The 12,125-nt window shown below is 34.5% G+C and overlaps 1 protein-coding gene and 1 long non-coding RNA gene across 7 annotated transcripts in view; one reads left to right on the forward strand and one right to left on the reverse strand.

Moving 5' to 3' along the window:
* Lclat1 (lysocardiolipin acyltransferase 1) overlaps window positions 1-12,125 on the forward strand; it is a 178,945-nt gene that overhangs the window by 125,011 nt on the left and 41,809 nt on the right. The gene's annotated exons all lie outside the window — the stretch shown is intronic.
* LOC114091111 (uncharacterized) overlaps window positions 1-12,125 on the reverse strand; it is a 91,750-nt gene that overhangs the window by 40,561 nt on the left and 39,064 nt on the right. The window lies entirely within an intron of this gene.

Below are 12,125 nucleotides of genomic sequence, written 5' to 3' on the forward strand. Positions count from 1 at the left end.
AATCCATTTTAGACACTGATAATAGCCAACCTTCATAAAATACCATTCCAGTGTAATCATGTATACATTTGTTTAGAAATTGTTCTTGAATTCATATTTCCTTGAGAATTGTAGGGTTTAGAAAACATAATTGTAATGCTGTGTCCTAAGAAATGAAAGTAGAAAGTATTTTGAGGACATGAAAAAAGAGAGCCTATCTTTACCTGAAGAGGTGACACTTAAAAGGTGGCATATGAGCTGAAACTTTAAGAATAGGGAGGCACTTATAAGAACATGAAAAAAGTGATTAAGACAAATGCACAAACTATGATGAGAACAGGAAGGAACTCCAATAACTTAGAGATCAGGACACTGAAGCGGTAAAGGCCTGGACTGTTTGAAACCTGAACAACCTTATGACAAACAGAGACATTCAATGAAGAAATGGATAAAAAGAACCTGCAAAGGAATCTGAGACCAGAGAAGTAGGAGAAAGTATGAAGAGCCAAAGGGAAGAGCATTTATCAAGAAGAATCAACAATGCCAAATGCTGCTAAGAGGGTAAAGAAAATAAAAGAGAAAAAGTGTTCATTAGATTTAGAAATAAAATATTTGCCCTTAAAGATCTAGGTGAGATGGCCTTTGCTGTTCTTTTGGAAGGTGAAGTAAAATGTAGTAACACAGTTATTAATAAAGGTCTACTGTGCTGAGTCCTATTAGAGAGGAAAAGGGAAACTGGGAATGAACTTTTAGAAGATCCTTATATTTAGAGGGCAAAGCACCGCAGGTTTTAATCTGGACAGACATAACCTGAGGCAAATGTAAAAAGCATAAGGCACAGTCAGAAATGGTCAGTTAATTCAAATAGATTGGTTCACACTGCATGAAAGAGCATTCTGAGTGGTAAAATTTAAATATCTTAAGATATCATATCTTATTTAATTTTTATATCTGAGTCCCTAATGTGGTGACAAGATTGTCATAGGCACTTACTAAACTTACAATTTTTTGTGCAAATTTTCATGGAAGATCATTTCAGTGTATCTCAAACATACATGTAATTAGCAGTGTCCCTACCCACTTCATTCCAGAAATCAGATATTTGGCAGATGTTAATTTCTGTGCAGCTTCTTGATTGCAACAGAAGTGAGATTTATGGCAGTACCAGAGGACCACCTGAGGCAGATGCATACAGTCACTGCTATCTTAAGATACTCCTCTTTTTTAACTACTGAGAGATAAAAAAGGGTGACTTGTTTTTCCTTTTTAGATTTTGTATACTATTAGAAGAAAAATACATAAACATTTATAATTTAATAAGGTCTTGGCATTTGATCATATAGAAACAAATATATAAATGTGGTTCTTAATGACCATTTCCATGGTTTAGTATTTCTACCCAGTGAGTTTCAGATTTTGAGATGATACTCTGTACCACTTTACTTCAGCATGAGAAAAATTCTGTCCTGGGGGTCTTGTACTATTTTTCTAATGCCAGCCAGCTGTAATAAATGCCCACCATTGTAAAAAATATGCCTGGATTACAATGACTGAATGTCTTATGGCACTATTAATAAAAAACTTCCCAAAATATTATGTTCTTTATTAGATGATTATTTTTATAGATGAGGGAAAATTACCCACTTACTGAATTTTACTCATTAAAGTTTGTCCTATACCTAAATATTGGTGTTCTGTTTTAATGTTTACATTATTTTCTTAAAGTAGCACCCTGAAAAATGCCGATAACTGTGACATTTACAAAATATATTTATTTTAATGTTCAGAATTATGGAAGAAGCTTCTGTAAGTAAAATTTCTAGAATTGCCTTTGAGTGATGACTTTTGCAGACTGTTCTCTGACCATAAAGAATATTGTTACATACACTCAAATGTTCTCTCAGTTTCCCTCTGAAGGCAAAATTGAGAAATAAGAAACAGTAGCAGAGGATTCCAGTGGCTAGGCTGTCACAGTGGTGGCAACTAACTGTGTGGCAGATGCATACTAAGTATTTGTCTTTGGAAAATTGTTTGAAACAAAATACATAAGAGGGTTTCAGCTGAGTACACAAAATGTATGTAACAATATAATTTAGCTTCCTGTTAATATGAAAGTCGAATTCTCAGTAAAGGTGAGATTTTGGCCTGACTCTAAATCCTGTGGACTCTTGAATCCAGAAATTCATCTTAACAGGAGCATATGCCTGCCTTTTGGTTTTGTATAGTGTATAAATTCATTATGAACCTGTCATATTTCTTTTTTGGGTTTGTCCAAAAAAGATTTACCTTCTTTCTCCTTTATTCTGGACATGTTTTACTATTTATAAAGATTGCATCTTTTCTCTTTGCACTTTTTAGATTTTTCTTCTTCCTTATTCAAAATATTCTTCATTTTTTTCTAGTTATTTTGAGTACTGCAAAGTAATATTAAAACAATACTAAATCTTGCTGTTGTGTGTGTATGTGTGCATGTGTATATATAAACCAAGTTCATCACATTCACTTTAAAAAAAATAAATTCTGATCAAAAAAACAGTCCTACAAAGGTGGGTGCAGTGGTACATGCCTGTAATCCCAGTGGTTCAGGAGCCTGAGGCAGTAGGATCTCAAGTTCAAAGCCAGCCTTTGCTGTTGAATGAGAGAAGCCCTAACCATCTCAAGGAGACCTTCTCTCTAAATAAAATACGAAAAGGGCTGTTGATTTGGCTCAGCGGTTGAGTGCCCCTGGGTTCAATCTCCAGTACCAAAAAACAAAATAAAACAAAAAGCCCCCAAATAGCCCCACAAAAACATGAAAGTAAATACAGAAATTGCTTACTTATTAATGTTGAAAATTATCTGCTTATAACATTATTTTCTCTCTTCAATTCTGATTAGATTATTTTTATATGTTATACAAGATTATTTTACTTATATATTACTATAAGATGTAATAAGGGGTGTGTGTGTGTGTGTGTGTGTGTGTGTGTGTGTAGGTCACATAGCTTCCAACGCCTACTATCTGACTGAGAAAGCACTCAAACTGGCTTTGTCATAGAATCTGAGCTGAGTACACTGCTCTTGGTGCAATTATCAAAAACTGGCTCTTCCATGTTACATATAATGTGAAGTGTTGAAAGAATATAAGTGTCCGATTCATCTGCCTTCACCTAATGAAGTGTGGGAGAGGAATGCCACACACAGGATTCCATCTGACCATGTGCAGTCAATTCCATGGATTCTCTAGTTTGGTAACTACTGACTCTGAGAATCTGTCAGAAAGTGCATATACACAAAATACAGAATGTATTGTGCTCTATTTTGCAACAATTAATAACTTAATCAAAAAATTTATTGTGGTTCACTCATCTCTTTAAATAGGGAATAGTTATTGAGAGGGAATTTAAAAATAATAAAACCACTAATACATAATTGCTTCTCAATCTTTGTTTTAGAAAGTATTTTTCCCAGTTAGTCTCATTTGATTTTTACAAAAAACTTAACAAACAGTATTCTACAGTGTGTTGGTTCCTCTTCATTATAATATTTTATCTGCAGACAATGACTTTCTTAAATCTCTTGACAGCAAGCTACATATTTGTATTGTTCCCTTGTCTTTGACCATAACTGTTGTCTTTGTTGTTCATGTTACATGCCTGACTGTGATGGCTAAATTACTTTTCTGTAACATCTCTGAGTATAATTGAGAAATATCTATATGTGATTTTTTACTCACTATGTTTAACATTTTAAAATAACCTACAGAACATGAATGTTTATGGACTTTTGAAAAACTAGCCTTTGGTAGTATAAGGATGCCATACTACCAATTATTTACAACTATTTTGGTATTAAATGAGAGAAATTTGTGTGGAGAGTTCTTTGTTTTTGTCTATAGTATCCAGTTTCTTCAAAGTGAACTTCACTTCAAAAACTCCCTATTCTTTGGGTTAATTTTGCATTAAAAGTAGTCAGAAAGTAGTTTGGGGTTCCTTGTATAAACTGGCAGAACATTTAAGACTCTCGTACCGAAGTTTAAAAATCTTACATTTGTAGTTTATTTATGACTTATATCTTTCCTTTTTCCCTCATAGAATTTTAAATAGCCTTTTGGCAGAAGATAAAATAAGTGAAATGTGGACCAAAGTGCCAACACCAGGGAATAAGTATGTGTACATAGGGCTTGAAGGGAAAGCGTGTTATTATTGAAGCTAAGGAGAGCTGCTTTAGTCAAACATAAACCTTAGAACTGACCTTCTTAGAAGTCAAGGCACAGGGGCCTTCCTGTATTTTCTTCATTGCATTCATTTCTTGGTGATTTACAATGACACTGAGCTCTTTTTCTAGGCAGTTATCTTTTCTCTTGGGGAGCAGAATTGTTAACCAGCATTCTCAAAGCTGGACAATAGAGCTTTCCTATTTTTGTGAACTGTTCTTCGATGACATTGTTAAAGAAGATCTACCAACTTGACTACATATACTTCCACTCAGAAGAACTTCATATTATTCTAGGTGTGAGTATATGGAAATAACTTAGAATCTTTATTTCATAGTGCTTGAGAAGGAATTGAACATTCTTTTCTGGGTCATAAGCTCATAAGCTGTACTTGTTTTCATCCAGAACAATGTTTTAACAAACACAATAGGTTCATAATATTAAATCCAAAGGAGATTTCCAAATAGTTTAACAGTTAATTTTGCTTACAGAAATTAATAACCTTTCTGATCAGTAAAAGACATCTTTACTGTGCTGTTTCAATTTAATTTCTTTAGTAATTCAGGTAGACTACATCCACTCCAGTGTCATTAAATCATCCTTAATAAAGGTTCATATTATAATATTTCAGAAATGGATATTGGTAAGAACTGAAGTAATTAGGAAATACTGGGACTTCTGTTTAGACTGATTTGGTAAATAGTTTAGGCAAAGGGATATGTAAAAAGCTTATCCTGCATATTATCTTTAAAATTGAATTAAAGTATATATATTTAGGACTGGGGATGTAGAGGTAGAGTACTTGTGTAGCATTCAGGAGACCTTGGATTCAATCCCCACTACTGCAAAAAATATTTTTAAAATATATCCATTTAAATATTCTAAAGAAAATGTCTATTATAAATAATTACAATCTAAATCTTAGGTAAGATCTGTCTTATAGTTAATATCTTGTGATCAATGCATGCTGGTGACAGCAGCAGAATTAAAATTTGTGATGAACACATCCCTGTGCACACATTTGGAAAGTCTGTGATCCAGTGCCACAGGAACAACACACAAGTACCGAGCAGAGAAAGGCCATGATAGCTAGCAGAGTGGGGAGTCCAGGGAACTGGGTTTTGAATTAGGTCCTGAGGAATGGTAGAATTTGAATTGGTAAAGAAATCGAAAGAATACAGTTAGGGTTAGTTATCTCACTATGGAGACTGGCTTGGTTGGAGCCCGGCATTCATTTTATTAAGCAATGAGAGCTAAGTTAGAAAGTTAATCTTAGTTGTTCAGAAAGTCTCAACTCTAACAAATTGGAAAACAAAAAGGGATCAGAAATTGTGGGAGTTGTGAAGGTGGTACTTAGGGCTTTATTCATTCTCAAAGACTGGTGAGTAAATTGTTCCCTTCTCAGTATTTTAAAAGAGTTTATTATTTTCCTAAGGAGTTTACTACTTATCCTCAGATAAAATAAGATCTCTTGGCTTTGTCATCATTATAGTTATCCCAAAATAGTATCTTATTTTGAGATTTCTGCATTAATTATGTTCTGTTTAAAGGGAGACTCAGTAAAAGTAATTACACTTCATGTATTTTACATCTCTTTGAACCACAAGTGAGGTATTTACAGACTGTATGATGGCATATGATAGGAATAGAATATGATTCATCCAAATTACAAAGATGTTTCCTAGGAAAGAATCATCGAAGAAATGTCTTATTTATATCTTTACAAATGATTTTGAGACTTTAAAAAAAAAAAAGCTTTCCTTCTCTCTATATGGCTGTAGTGTTCATAATATTATATCTACAAGCATTTATTTGATATGAATCAACCTTTTTCAGCAGTAGTTGACCTCTTTGTAAGATTGAATACTCACAGATTTTAATGCATCTACATTAAATCTATGTGGATATACATTTTCTATCATATCAACAATTCTTCTGGAATTTAGGAACCAATAACATCTATGGACATAATATCTGGGGAGAATCCATTGGGTACAGCAACTACCATACTTTTGGTGACCTTAGAGAATAATTTCATAGGAATAGAAATGACAGAATCCAGATTTGAAGTGGAATGAAGATTGATGTAGGTGGAGATAGTTTAGATGGTTCCTACAAGGAGTTTACTGATAAAGATGTGTGCTAATAGTCAACAGGAGGGGAAACCACATCAAGGATGAACAGAGGAATGTAGTATTTTTTAAAGGATAAGACGATTTAATAGAGGAAAAGCTGAAGGTGAAAGGTTTAGTGGTGGGTCTATTTTCAAGAAATTAGGAATATATAAGAATGGAAATAAAATTAAGAGGATTCCTTATTTTTCTAAGGCAGAAGGCTAGGTTAAGCCTGAATAGATTTTTTAGTTCATAGATATTTTTGGTTTATATGGCAAGAAAGAAAGGGATGCTTTGCTGGAAAGCTCTGATTTCTCTTTCATATTGGAGGTTAATCCGATAATGATGGAGAGGTAGGTAGGTAGGTGATAGAGGTGATTCATGAGAGTTTGGAATAGTTGTATAAAACGAGAAAAGGAAGCTGACCCAAATCAAGCAAAAACACTGCCAAACTCTAATCTCAGGCTCCAGACCCAGTCTGAATTCTACAACAGTTGAACCATTCTTAAGTCACATTTTTTACAAATATAACATCTTCTTTACTAGATTTTAAGTCACTTTGAGGCAAGAATAAATATAGGTCTATCTGTTGCTTCTCCTGCCCCATTTCCTCTCTCTCCTCACCTACTCATCCACACCAAGTTTCAGCCCTTCCTAGAACAGTGGTATTAAGTTGTTCAATAAATACTGAATGAAAAAAATGATAGTAAATGATCCAAACTCCTTACAACTAAGTTATATAAGAAACCAAATTATAGGAAAGTAAAGTTGGTCAGAATTCTTTACCAGGCTAATAACCTATAGGTATTAACTTGGAGAATATTATCTTATACAGATATATAACTTCCTTTTCACAATAGAGTAAAATATATTTGTAGGTGATTATTTTAAGTTGGTGGCTCAAGATATTGAGTATTTAACTTATTTCTCTTAACCATTAGGAGCCCATTCCAAGCACAGTCTCTTTTATAACCAACTTTGCTTATTATACAGCTTTTCCCTTGGTCTTTTCTAATAGTTAGGATACTAATGCCACAATGTACCATAAACCCGAAGATTCCTTTTTAAAATTTCTTCCTGTTAAGCTTTCTTTAAAATTTCTTTTAGTTTATTTCTTGCTCGGTGACTCATTGTACTGTGTTGAAGGAACTTTGTGTACTAACTTCAGCATCTTGTGCAGTTGGCCTTACAAGGTTTGGCTAGGAGAGGAAAACTTAGGAAGAAAATATCAAAGAGGGAGCAATTACAGAAAATAGGGATGCTAGATTTGCAAAGTATGATGGAGAATGCCTGACAGTTTTTCATTTTATGCAGCCCGTGTCCATTGGCAAGTAGCTTGTAACATTTCCACAACTTGAAGCAGACGGCTGTTCTCCTAAAGGTCATTCTCTTTTGTGACTTCAGCATTTTTAGTAATTTAGATCTTTGTATTCTGCACACTATTTTTTTTCCCTGTGAATCAGTTTATTTTACTTCATACTCAATTAGCTCTTTGATGTTTTTTATTGAAAGTTGTGGCCCATACAAATTTGAAATAAGCTTAATTATCGAGATGTAACTAGATATTTATTGGTTATTAATTAGAAAGATGTTGTAGTTTATTGTCAAAATAAAACTTGGTATTTAGATCTTATTACAGAAGTTTGTTTATCTAAATATCTACATTTATTTGAGGAGCTAAACCAGAAGTTTCTCAGGGGCTTTTAGTGCTCCTTTTGGATATAAAGATACAGCTAGCAGTTACAATTCAAATTTCATTTCTGTGAACTTCAGTATGATAGGTTTCTTTGTTTCATTGACATGCCATCTAAATACAGCCTTCTGCATTACCACAGTACCAGTGTTATTCTGAGTGCCATTTTTCTATCCCAAGCCCCAAATCACATACTCAGGTGTTTTTCTTCATTTCACTAATGCTAATACTGTATCCAGATTTTCCTACCTCACCCCCAGTGCACTTTCTGGCAAAATGTTGTTATAATATTGGGGAATGGTGGTTAGAGCAGATAAAACTCTCAACTTCCAGGTCTTTCTGATGAAATAATCTAGAGTAGGCCAGTGTATTATCAAATGAAGTGAATAAAACATGGAGAAAAGCAGAAATGTGAAAGGCCAAGTTGCCATCATTTCTGTGATTGTCTCTGCTAACACTGTTAAATAGTTACCCAGTGGATTTTTCAGGTTCCTAAGTATTAGTCTATATATCATGTTTTATTTGGATAACCACTCAGAATTTTAGCTTTGTTTTGATTTGTTGTTTGTTTTATTTTGTGCTGAAATTATTGAATAGAAATGTTTGGAATATGCAAGAAGATGAGAAAAGATGGCCATCTTTTCTAGGAAGCTTGTTCTGATTCTGTCAGCTAGAAATTCCTGTAGCAGTTCTTGTTCTTCTGCAGAGACACTCCAGTTTGTGTTGCAGTTGCATGTATGAACATCTATTCTATACACTCTGAAGCCTATTGGCTACCCTGCTTGTGTTTCCTTTTTTCTTTGTCCTCAATACATGTAGCTAAAATAGCCTTGTTGTTCCCCATTCTTGTTCATAACTGTTCTGCCTAGCTGATTCCCTTTCCTTTTCCTTTTCCTTCTCTTTCCCTTGGATTGAATCTGGAGGGGCTTACCCACTCAAACACATCCCCTGCCCTTTTTAAAATATTTTACTTAAGAGTTGGTCTCACTGAGTTGCTGAGGCTGGCTTTGAATTCAAAATCCTCCTGCCTCAGCCTCCTTAGTTGTTGGGATTATAGGTACCATGCCCAGCCCATTCACATTTAGAATGGCTTTAATATTAAGGGGAGTTTCTTGTAGATTTAGTGAATCCATTTCAAAATATGATATGTAGATATGGTAGATACAGATGTCAGACTCTTAAAGAAGGTTAAAGAATATTACTGCATTGTATAATGCACAGCTTAATTGCATGTGATCATACCTGACAGTATCCTGGAAGGTTCCCTGGCTTTCTTGCTATAATCTTTTGTAGCTTATTGTCTATGCATAATTGTACTGATTTTCATAGTAGCTGTACAAATCGTCAGTTCCACCAGTAGTGGAAAAGTCTTCCTTTTTCTCCACACTCTCTCCAGTGTTCTTTATTCTTTGTATTCTCGATTGTTGCCATTCTAACTGGAATGAGATGAAATCTCAGTGTAGTTTTGGTTTACATTTCCCTAACTACCAAAGATGTTGAATATTTTTTCATGTATTTATTGACTGTTATTTGTACTTCTATAGAAAAGTGTCTGTTTCATTCATTTGCCATTGTACCATTGAGTTGTTTTTTGATGTTATGTTTTTTTAGTTTCCTATATGTACTGGATATTAGTCTTCTGCCAGAGGACTATCTAGCAAAGATTTTCTTTTATTCTGTAGGCTCTCTCTTTACATTAATTGTTTCCTTTGCTGTGTAGAAGTTTTTTGTTTTGATGTCATCCCATTTATAACTTATTTCCTGAGCTTTCAGAGTCCAATTGAGAAAGTCATTGCCTGTGCCTATGTGGTGGAGTGTTGACCCTACATTTTCTTCTAGGAGTTGCATAGTTTCTGGTCTAATTCCTATGTCTTTGATTCCATTTTGAGTTGATTTTTAATGTAGAATGAGAGATAAGGATATAGTTTCATTCTTATACATGTGAGTACCCAGTTTTCCCAGCACGATTTGTTAATTAAGCTATGTCTTCTCCAATGTATGTTTTTGGCACTTTGGTAAATGATCCGGTGACCGTAGATGCATGGGTTTGTCTCTATCTTCTATTCTATACCATTAGTCTATGTGTTTGTCTTTATGCCAGTACATTGCAATTTCTGTTACTACCTCTCTCTAGTATAATTTGAACTCAGGCATTGTGACCTCCAGCATTGTTTTTTTGGTTTAGAATTGTTTTGGCTATTCTGGTTTTTCATTCATCCAAATGAACTTTAGGACTCTCTTTTCCAGTTCTATAGTAAACCTTTTTTTTTTTTAAAGAATAGCTCTTCCTTTAGATAAAAATAATTGGAGTTCATTAGAAGTATAACAATTTGGTTTTTATCCATGATCAATAATTAAAAGATAGTTGTCCAGTCTTTATGTTGTTTTGGCTGTTCCAAATACTCTAGCCTTCTAGTCTAAAGAGACAGGCAAAATTATCTTACTACTACCAAAACATCATATCTTACCGTAGCCTAACTGAACCTCAGTCTTCTCTTCAGGTGTTCACCAATAATTTACAAGTATTACTGTCTCATGGGCTCTGGCCTTCTGGTGGAAGTTTGCCAATCCCTGAGGATCAAGTCCAAGTTCCTCATGGTAAGCAGTCATTCAGCTTTCAGTTAGAATCTTCTCCCTCTCTAGGACTCAGGCCTTCTCCTCCAAGGAAAGTACCTTATACCCCCCCGCCTCTTTATTTTTTTTAATACCAGTTTATACTCCTGTGTCAGGGCCTTCAAACATTCTCTTCTGAGGCTTGTTCCATACATCTAATAGGAGTGAGGAGAGTAGATAAGAATTCAGATTGCAGATATTCTTAGAGCTGTTGGGAGGCAGGACTTCAGGATTCTTGAGACCTGAGGTTCTCTGCTTACTTAGCCATCTCTTTTCTCTCTATCTCACTTTTGTCCAGCAATAGCAAGTTAATAAAGGACCCATTGAAATCCAGTGAAGTAAAACTGCAGAAGTTTTCAGAAGTTTTTTTTTTTTTTAATATTTCCAATAAGAACTGCTATAAACTTGATAGAATTTTGGTAAACAATATATTTTATAAATGCTGCAAATTGGTCATTTGGCTAACTCTTCAGCAGTTCAGATATTAAGCCAGTTAGATTCATTTTGGACTTCCTCTGCCATAGCTCTTTCATGGCAGTGGGCTTCAGTAATACTTTTAAAAATATGATGTCTTTTCAGTTGAAATACTGTTGCACATTTATTTTATTGAGAACAAAATATCATCTCTAGGGATTTGGTATGTGTAACACAATCAAAGCAGTTTCTCTGGTATGCATTGTAAGTGCCCTGAATCAGATGTGGATGCTGAACTTGGTTTTATTTACATTCAGCTGCAGGAATTGACTATGGGGTTACAACCAGAGTGTGTTCCTTTAAGCCAGCAGAATGACTGAAGGGGGCCATGTTGATGAAAAACGGGACAGTGCATTGTGGTCATTGTCTAAAGGAACACTTATCTACTGGGGATTTAAATTAGACAGACAGCTGATTAAGATGTTGTCTTCTGCTCATCTCATTCTAAACTGCAACTTGATGAGGTGTGTGTTCTTTAAACCCTAGTATTATTGGAGTGGTTTGAATTTCTGTAGTACACTGGGTGTCTCCTTTTAAAACAAAGAAATGTGTGTATAAACAGATAGCTTTTATTTGTGATTGTGTCTATTTTATCTTCATTATTCAAAGCATATTACCATACCCCACTATGAGGGATGAACCTTTACCCAGGAATTTTGTGATTCCCTTTCAGTCTGCTATTGCTCTTAAAGCTTTTGTGTCCCATTTAAAGTCATTGACAAACATTTAATAACAGGCAGGATTCTTTTTTGCCATTCATCTCATGGTTGAAAAGCATCCCTTGTAACAAAACCCAGTATCTAAGAGGTGATTCAAATTGTTTTTGTCTTCTGTATTTCACTTATGTTGTCCTTTATGGGATGCTTTTGTTTTGAAAGAAAGGTGATGTCTAAGACCCTTCATGCACAAAGCAAGTTCAGGGACATGTGCCTTAGTTGTAGTGTTTCTGGTACATTACATAATCATTCTACTCTTAGACTTGATCTAGAGATTTTTGGAACCTGCTGTGTCTATAGAGTTCTGGAACCCTTTGCATAAGACTTTATCCAAATAAACT

The sequence above is a fragment of the Marmota flaviventris genome, chromosome 14, assembly GCF_047511675.1.
Source record: "Marmota flaviventris isolate mMarFla1 chromosome 14, mMarFla1.hap1, whole genome shotgun sequence".
NCBI lineage: Eukaryota > Metazoa > Chordata > Mammalia > Rodentia > Sciuridae > Marmota > Marmota flaviventris.